This window comes from Neovison vison, chromosome 1, assembly GCF_020171115.1.
Source record: "Neovison vison isolate M4711 chromosome 1, ASM_NN_V1, whole genome shotgun sequence".
In the NCBI taxonomy this organism is placed as follows: domain Eukaryota; kingdom Metazoa; phylum Chordata; class Mammalia; order Carnivora; family Mustelidae; genus Neogale; species Neogale vison.
Window position 1 is genome coordinate 82909172 of NC_058091.1, and position 8957 is coordinate 82918128.

Sequence of the window (8957 nt, forward strand, 5' to 3'; positions counted from 1 at the left end):
CAAGTTAGACTTATTCTGTTACTGTTAGGTAAACACAAAGACTGAACCATGAAGACCAAATTAAATGTTTCAGCCACACCTCATTAAAAATTATATTTACTACATACTTACTAAGAGAAAAAAAACAGTTTGCATTTTATCTTTTCTTCCATTTTATCTGAATATTCTGGGAAAAATATAATAATAATACAATAATATTGAGAAATATATAGTTTTCTTGATCTTTTATCTACCTCAAGTTATAGTCTCTTTAACCAAATAACACTACCTTCTGAATCTGTCTCAGCAGATTCATCCTTAGTGTATATGCGGATGGAAACTGAGAAAGGAAAAAAATATGAATTTTAGAATTGGTCATTTTTCTAAGTAATGACGTCAGCAAATTCTGATGTCTCTACTTTTTAAATATATCTAGAATTTGACTACTTCTCACTTTCTCCACTATTACCAGATTTATCAGAACCAGCATCATCTTGGCTAAATTATTGCAACAGCTATCAACTCACCTCCAATCTATTCTCAACAGACATAAAATGATCCTTTTAAACATGTGAATCAAAAACATATCGCTCTCTTACTGAAAATCATCCAGTAAGTTCCCATTTTAGAGGAAAAAGCAAAATCCTCACAATGATTTGTACAGCCCTCAGGATATGGTCCCCTGTCATTTCTCTAATTCATTTCTTACTACTTTATGCCTTATTTTCTTTTCCTCCAAATACCCTGGCCTTCCTGCTCTTCTCCTTCTTCGGGCTTTTGCACTTACCTCTACCTAGATAACTCTTCCCTCCCACATCCACAAGCTTCCCTCCCTCACCTTTAAAAGTTTCTTTTTTTTTTTTAAAGGATTTTATTTATTTATTTGACAGAGAAAGCATAAGCAGAGGGAGCCATAGAAGGAGACGAGAAGCAGGCTCCCTACTGAGCTGGGAGTCTGATGCAGGCTCTATCCCAGGACCCTGGGTCATGACCAGAGCCTTTAAATCTTTCCCCAAATATCATCTTCTAGGCTTGCCTAACCAAAATTCCAACCCTACTCTGGAACTTTCTATGTCCTTTTCTGCTTTACTATTCTTCACAACCTTCTTAATACCTTTTAAAATATGATAAACATACATTTTATATAATTGTTTGCCTCCTTCATTAGAATGTAAATCTCATGAGAGATGTTTCCCTTTTCCCATTTTGTTCACTTGTGTTTTCCCACACCCAGAACAGTGCCAGAGACCTAGTAGACACTCAGTAAGTATATATGTATGTATGTATGTATATATGCATATATATGTGTGTATATGTATATACATGTATATACATACACATATATACACAGACAATAGGCACAGTTTAATATGCCTCTTTCCCAAGAAAGGAAAGCATCTACAGGCATCTATCAGCATATGATTCAAAGGGTAACATGCACCCCAATGTTTACCGCAGCATTATCAAAATATGGAGCGAGTCTATGTCCATCGATGGATGAATGGATAAAGAAGATATGATATATATATATATACAATGGAATATCACTCAGCCATCAAAAAGAATGAAATCTTGCCATTTGCAACAATGTGGATGGAACTAAAGGGTACTATGCTAAATAAATAACTCAGTCAAGGACAAATATCATATGATTTCATTCCTACATGGAATTTAAGAAACAGAGCAGACAAAAATAAGGTCAAAGCAGAGAGGGAGGCAAACCATAAGAGACTCTACAGTTAAGAGAACAAACTGAGGGTTGTTGGAGGGGATGTGGGTAGGAGGGATGAGCTCAATGGGTGATGAGTATTAAAGAGGGCACTTGTTGGGGTTAGCACTGAGTGTTGTATGTAAGTGATGAAATCACCAAACTCTACTCCTGAAACCAATACTATACTATACGTTAACTAACTTGAATTAAAATAAAAATTTTTTAAATAGTCTATCAGCACATATTTATATATGACTCAACCTCATTTCTTATTTCCAACTCTCATTTTCTACTTCACAAATTTAAAGAATTGCGTACATTTATTTCTAGAGTATTTGAGGACAATCATGGGTTCAAAGAGCTAAATTGAAACAACTGGCCAGTTGACTAACCAACTTGGATTCTATAAAGCACTCATATGTAAAATCATCTTTCTAAATTAGTTATCTTTTACACTATCTTTTTCAACCATACTAGAGAGGCTTCTATCTATTTGTTCCCAAGAGCTCTATTATCCCTTTGTACAAGAAGCTTTGAAAAAACTCTCGGTGATTGCTTGCCAACCACAGCAGTCAGATCTGCAATAATTCACCAACCTAGTCTAACCAAAGTTGTTTGCCTTTGTTTGAGGGATTAAACCTGTTGATTGCCTGGAATCTCAAAGGAGAAGACCTGAGCTTGTCTCTTACACAATGTCCTATTTTCCTCCCCAAATCACCAAACTCTTCTTTTTGCTTAGATCCATGTGAAATCTATAGAGGCAAATATTTTTGTTGCTGAGCAAATTTGCATTATTTTCACTGGTAACCTGTTCATATGCCAGTTCTGATTTTGTTGTATATTATCTATCATTTACTTTGGCCTGTTCCTTGCTACTGAAATCAAACTAAGTGTTGCACAAAGACACATATAAAGAATTGTTTATCCTTAAAACACAAACATGTGACAGTCACAACATGAACTGTGAACCTAATGGAGTAGGTTGAAAACAAATAACAAGTTGGTAGTGTACGGTCTGTTGGTTCTACAATCAGCCAGGTGCTTACCACGCTAGAATTGGAGAGCAGAGCACCGGTGTCGATGATTCCCCAAACAAGTCATCATTCTGACATTACAAACTGGAGAAAACCAATGTGAACTTGGAGTTCCTGTTTTTAGCTTGTGAATGGTCTCCAACAATATTCAGCTTTGAGTTCTTCTGGAGGCTGCAGGTTCTCAAAGCAACATCCACCAGCTAAGAAGGGTGATCCAAGCTATAATTATACATTTCTAGGCTGTTCCGATGTACTCATTCATTTGTTCAACAACTAGTAAGTGAGTGTCTACCATGTGGCTAGGCACTCTATAAGATACTGGGTATAATCAAGTAAAAATATGAACATAATCTCTGTCTTTATGGAGCTTTAAAATATAATGGAAGAGATGCACTGTAAACAAATAATCAACAGCAGACACTTAACCATATTCATTTTCTTCACAGCAGATATTCATAAATGGCTGTGAAGAAAATAAATACATTATCGAAGAGAGTGAGAGGTAAGCCAGAATCAAATACAAGGGGTGCCTGCGTGGCTAAGACGGTTAAGTGTCTGCCTTCAGCTTTGGTCATGATCCCAGGGTCCTGGGATCAAGTCCCACTTCCGGCTCCTGGCTCAGCAGGGAATCTGCTTCTCTCTCTCCCTCTGCCTCTCCCCCCTCATTCTCTCTCTGTCTCTCTGTCTCAAACAAATAAAGAAAATCCTCAAAAAAATTTGTTTAAAAAAATCAAATACAAGAAGGTTGAAAATCCTCCAGTATCAACATCTGCAAGGTGAAAGAATGTCTTTACACTTTTTCAACTTTGAGCCCAGCACAGCAAACCGGGCAAGAAAGAACAGGTTTCTTGCCAATGCAAGCATCTATTGTGTGCAGAATGTTTCTTTGGGAATGTGGGGACATTGGGGCACAGTTTGTAAATGCCTGAAAAAAATACTTTTGCAAATTAAGTAGTATTTATTTACCATAGAGAAAAGAGATCCAAGTGGTTGACTTGCACTACGTCTAAACACAGGGAAAAAAAACAACAAAATGAATTGAACAGTAAGACATTCACTCAATCAACAAACTCTATCAATAGCACTGAAGTGGTGATATGGCAGATTTGTTTTTCCACTGAATTTACAGTTTAGTTTGATATTAAAAATGGTTTTCAAGCACATGCAGCTTGTTATGCAAAGGACCAAATCCGTTCAGTTTTTTAATAATGCCACTAAAAATAAAATATGGTTTGCAATATGAGAGATTCAATTAATACATAAGAGAAAAGTGAGGCGATGATTGGATACTGAAGTAGATCTGTCACGATTTTTATTTTCTTGCCTATTTTACAATTAGTTACAGGATAGGCAAAAGAACTACTTTTGTAAGTGGAACAGTAATACCAGAAGGGAAAAGATCATGACATGCTGCATTAACACACCATGTGAGACAATACAATAGCCATCTAAATGGTAACCTAAAATAATCAAGTTCTTCCCTTCAGTGAGAGGGGAAAACACACACACACACATGCACAAACACTTTCGAGGGACAAGAAAACATTTTATTTATTTTTTATTTTTTTTAACCCACTGAGCCACCCAGGCGCCCCAAGAAAACACTTTAATAACAGTATCTTTTATATGATTTGTGGGAAAACTACAAAGGAAATAACTCTGAAAAATGAACACCTGGCCTGTTCTGTGGAAACTAATAGTCTATTTCTCTTGCTTAGTTTCACCAGGAAATAACTATCCTTCACTTCCTTTTGTGGGAAGTAGGGGAAGTAGGTCCAGGGTCCTTAGGGTAGTGATCTAGATGTCTTCTCTGAGATGGAGAGAAGTGACTTGTGGGTAATAACTGTTCATATAATCTTTTGGCTGGTGCTGTTAAATGCTGATGTGTATCAAGCAAATGATGAAGTTGTGCCTAGTGAGGATGGTTCAAGCTACGAATGGGTAGCAACAAAGGCTGGATCATTATCTCAGAAAACATTCCTGGGTTTCCTGGGAAGAGAGGCTTAAATTGAAGACAGTGTTTTTAACTTTTCTGGGGGTAACAGACCCATTGACGAACTGATAAAAGGACCGAATGCTCCCCCCAGAATAATCCACATATGCATGTTCACTCAAAATTTTTACACAATTTTAAGGGATTGACAGACTTCCATGAATTTCATCCACAGATATCCAGGGATTCCCTAAGTAGGATAATGTCTCTTTTATGTTGCATATTAAAGGAAGTTAATGACCTTATGTTAAAACTATATACTAAATGAAAAAAAAAAAAAAAACCACTAGGAGAGAAATTTTAATTAACCAGAGAAGATGATGTAGGGCGGAACAGAAGTGTTGCGGTGACAAATGAATTCAGTATGGAATAGCACAGTGAGGAAATACTGAAACAAGATGTGTAAATGCAAGGAACCTGATAGGGGAAAGATTGCAAGAGGACCAAAAGTTGACTGTTGTTTTATATCCTTGCTAACAACCATCTCTGATCTTATGGATCTATTTGAAATCCAACTAAATGCAATAAAATGCTTAGCTACACAGTCAATGGGGTTCATTGGGAATTTAGGCCTTTGCCATGTAATTTTACCCTTTGCTGAAGTTTTACTGAACTTTGTGATTTACAGGACAATGGTATTCTTCCAGCACTCCCTGCTGCTTATGCAATATGAACTGATATTTGATTTTTGCAAGTGAATAATAATAATGGACTACAAAAATGCTGATCATATCTAACATGTCCTCTGGCTCACATTGGCTTACTGGGGCTTATCTGCTATGACCTCATTGATGACTTGTTAAAAAGATCACACTGAGCAATACACTTCTAATGGTGCTCAATACATCACAAAACTGAACTTTTTCAGAAAGATGATAAATTATGAGATGTGCAAAGACCTATCAAACCCCATCAGCCCTACAAAAAGTGTCTGTCTAGTGGAAGAGATAATAGTTAAGCACACAAAAAATGAGGAAAGAGTAAGAAGAGTAAGTAAACATAGAAAACATAAGCACAATAGATGGCAGGTGAAAGCACCGAACCGTGGGATTCTGGGCTCAGTCCTGAGCAGTTGTGTTCTTAAGGCTACGATCTCCTGTTACAACTACTTGATAAGGGATTCTTGCAAAAGAAACATAAGGAACATACAAAAGCACTCAAATTTCACGTTGACCAAATAAAATGTCATTTTGGTATTGTGCTTTGAATACCTGCTTCTTGTAGCTAAATATATTTTTGTTTGTGCAGCCCTGAAAAAAAATAAATAAATAACTACCAGCCACGGACAACACAGACATATGGATCAGAACGAATTCTTAAACTGTCTTCTCCGTAGGCTGTAGATCCTGGCTTCCCCCTGCCTAACACTGGGGTGGCCTTCTTTCGTTTCAGGGTGAGCACACTGAGCTGGTCCATCAGGCCGGCTATGTGCAGGCAGAGTGGTCACTGCCCAGCTCGTGCAGTCCAGAAGTCCCCCTACAAACCCCAGCCATGCTGGATCTCCCTGCAGTAACTTCAGTAATTTCAGGTAACTGAAATCCGTTGTTTACATCGATTCCTCTAATTTTGAAGATGGTTCTGTTTTAAAAACCTCATTGCAGATGCAAATAGCGCTGTGGTGTCATCATCAGTATGAAATGTAACGAAGCAGAAAAGAAGACTATGGAGTTGGAGTGGGCGAATGGACAGATGTCATAGCAGGAGAGGATGCGCACATGCTAAGAACTGACAGGTGTCCACCTTACTGACCAGAAGTTTCTCAGAGTGTTGATGCCATACTGTGAGCTTCAGGCCACAGAGGACCATTTCCAGCCTGACCTGAACCAGTCTGCACTGCAGTCTTTCAGGTTTGGGGGTGTGGGTGGGGGTCAGTCCATCATCAGTGCTGTGATGACAGAACAGAGCATCCCTACTCACTGAGTATATGTCCCTGCTGTACTTGTCTAAGCAGGGCAATGGTGCCTCTAGGAGAATTATGTGGGTGGTGATCTCGCTTCCATACTATTCCTCTTAAATAATATTAACCAGATAGCGCTTCACATCAAGATAGTTACAAAGAAATACAGAACCTTGAGATCAAAAGGAGGAAAGAACTATTGCCATCAGTAATTCATCTCTCAAACTTTCTTCAAGAGTTTTTATCCTTCAGAAACTGTGGGTTTTTTAAAATATTTTATTTATTCGATAGAGAGAGAGCACGCGTGCACAAGCAGGGGGAGCAGCAGACAGAGGGAGAAGCAGACTCCCTGCTGAGCAGGGAGCCCAACTTGGGACTTAATCCCAGGACCTGGGATCATAACCTGAGCCAAGGCAGATGCTTAACCAACTGAGCCACCCAGGCACCCCTAGAAACCGTTGTTTTAAAAAGATCTTTTGGATTAGTAATAGTTATTGCTGTTATTACATATCAAATATATGCAAGTATTTTGATTTTTTAAAAAGATTTATTTATTTATTTGACAGAGAGAGAGCACGAGCAAACCCAAGCAGGGGGAGCTGCAGGAAGAGGGAGACGCAGACTCTCCGCGGAGCAGAGAGCCTGATAGAGGACTTGATCCCAGGACCCTGGAATTATGATCTGAGCCGAAGGCTGACACATAACTGACTGAGCGACCCAGGTGCCCCTGCAGTTGTTTTTGATAGTAGAAAATATGTGGTAATGGTAGACTCAAAGTTATGGCTAGAAGTGCTGTCCGTAATTCAAAACTAAACCTTGAAAATGACAGAAACTACAACAGTGGAGAGACTATGTCCAGTGGCATTCTGAAGTAATGGATAGATTGTATCTTTCTTCAAGTCTAACTCAATAATGATCTAACTTCTAGGGAGACGATAACCAACCAGTGATACTGTTCCAAGCGTCATCACTGCCACCAGGCATGCATTTATGGTGTTTGAGAAAGAGCTCTGAGCAAGCCGACTGTAGAACTCCAAATTTAAGAATTAGTAACTTTCAGTTTGGTTTGGTATGGGGAAGGTGGGAGCTGCTATGTTCTGAATGTTTTATGTCTTCTTAAAAAAAAAATTTATATAATGAAACAGAACCCCAAAGACTTCGTTATTGGGAGGTGGGGACTTTGGGAAATGATTACATCATGAGGGCAGAGCCCTCCTGACTGGGATTAATGCCCATCTAAAAACAGTCTCAAGAAAATCTCCCTGTCCTCTTCTACCACGTGAGATTTATAGCAGGATCTCACCAGGTATTGAACCGCCAGTGCCATGAGCTTGGACTTCCCAGCCTCAAGAACTGTGAGATAAATGTTTGTTGATTATAGACCACCCAGTTTATGGTGTTTTTGTTGTAGCAGCCCTAATGGACTAAGACAGGAGTTAATTAGTGAATGTCTAGTAGAATATGGAGCTTTACAAATCAATTCAGTTCAAGTCTCAAAATGTACTGTGAGAAAGAATAGCTGCCTACCTATTTTATAAATTAGAAAATTATTGTTCAGAAGAGGTTAGTAACTCATTCATGGTCACATGCTAAGTAGTGAGCCAAGCCAACCAGTTTGTTGCTTCCAAAGTCTGAGTTCTTTCTGCCATATAACACCGCATTTTATAGGATGAGGGCTTGCTAAACCTTTTTTTCCTACCTTCAGAAGTCTCCTTTATAGAAGTAGATTTTCCTACTTAGATTATATTTACTAAAATAAGAAAACATGATTTATCTTTAATTTTTGCCAGATAACAAAGTCCCTAAATATTGTTAAAATTGTAACCAAAGAGAAATCATTGGTCCAAATTTGTCACTGAGTTTTCAAATAAATGTCAGGCTTGAGCAATAGGGTCACATGAGGGTCATACCTTCAGAATCACTCTGAGTTCTTTAATACCTATTACATATTTTTTTCTGGACAATGATCTGAACTTATTATTTTTTATTATATTTTTGCCAAAATCATGTTTGAATTTGTAACAAAGATCACTGAGCCAAAAAAACTGCACCAATAAAAACAACTATATCCAACTGCACACCTATACATGCACAAATGAGTAATAAGATTACGAGGGGCAAAAGCAATTATTATACATTTGAAGAGATTTCAAACCCATGTACATTAAACTTTCTGAACAACGGAAGTTAACTGGTTTGGATCCTAAGAGGAAATCCTGCTAATGGTAAAAACATAGGACTTAAGGAACATTGGACATTGTGTAAGGAGCTGTGACCTCTCCACTCTTCGGTTCGTGTGACCTCACATGTCAATAGAACATAAGGCTAATCTGGGTGATGAAA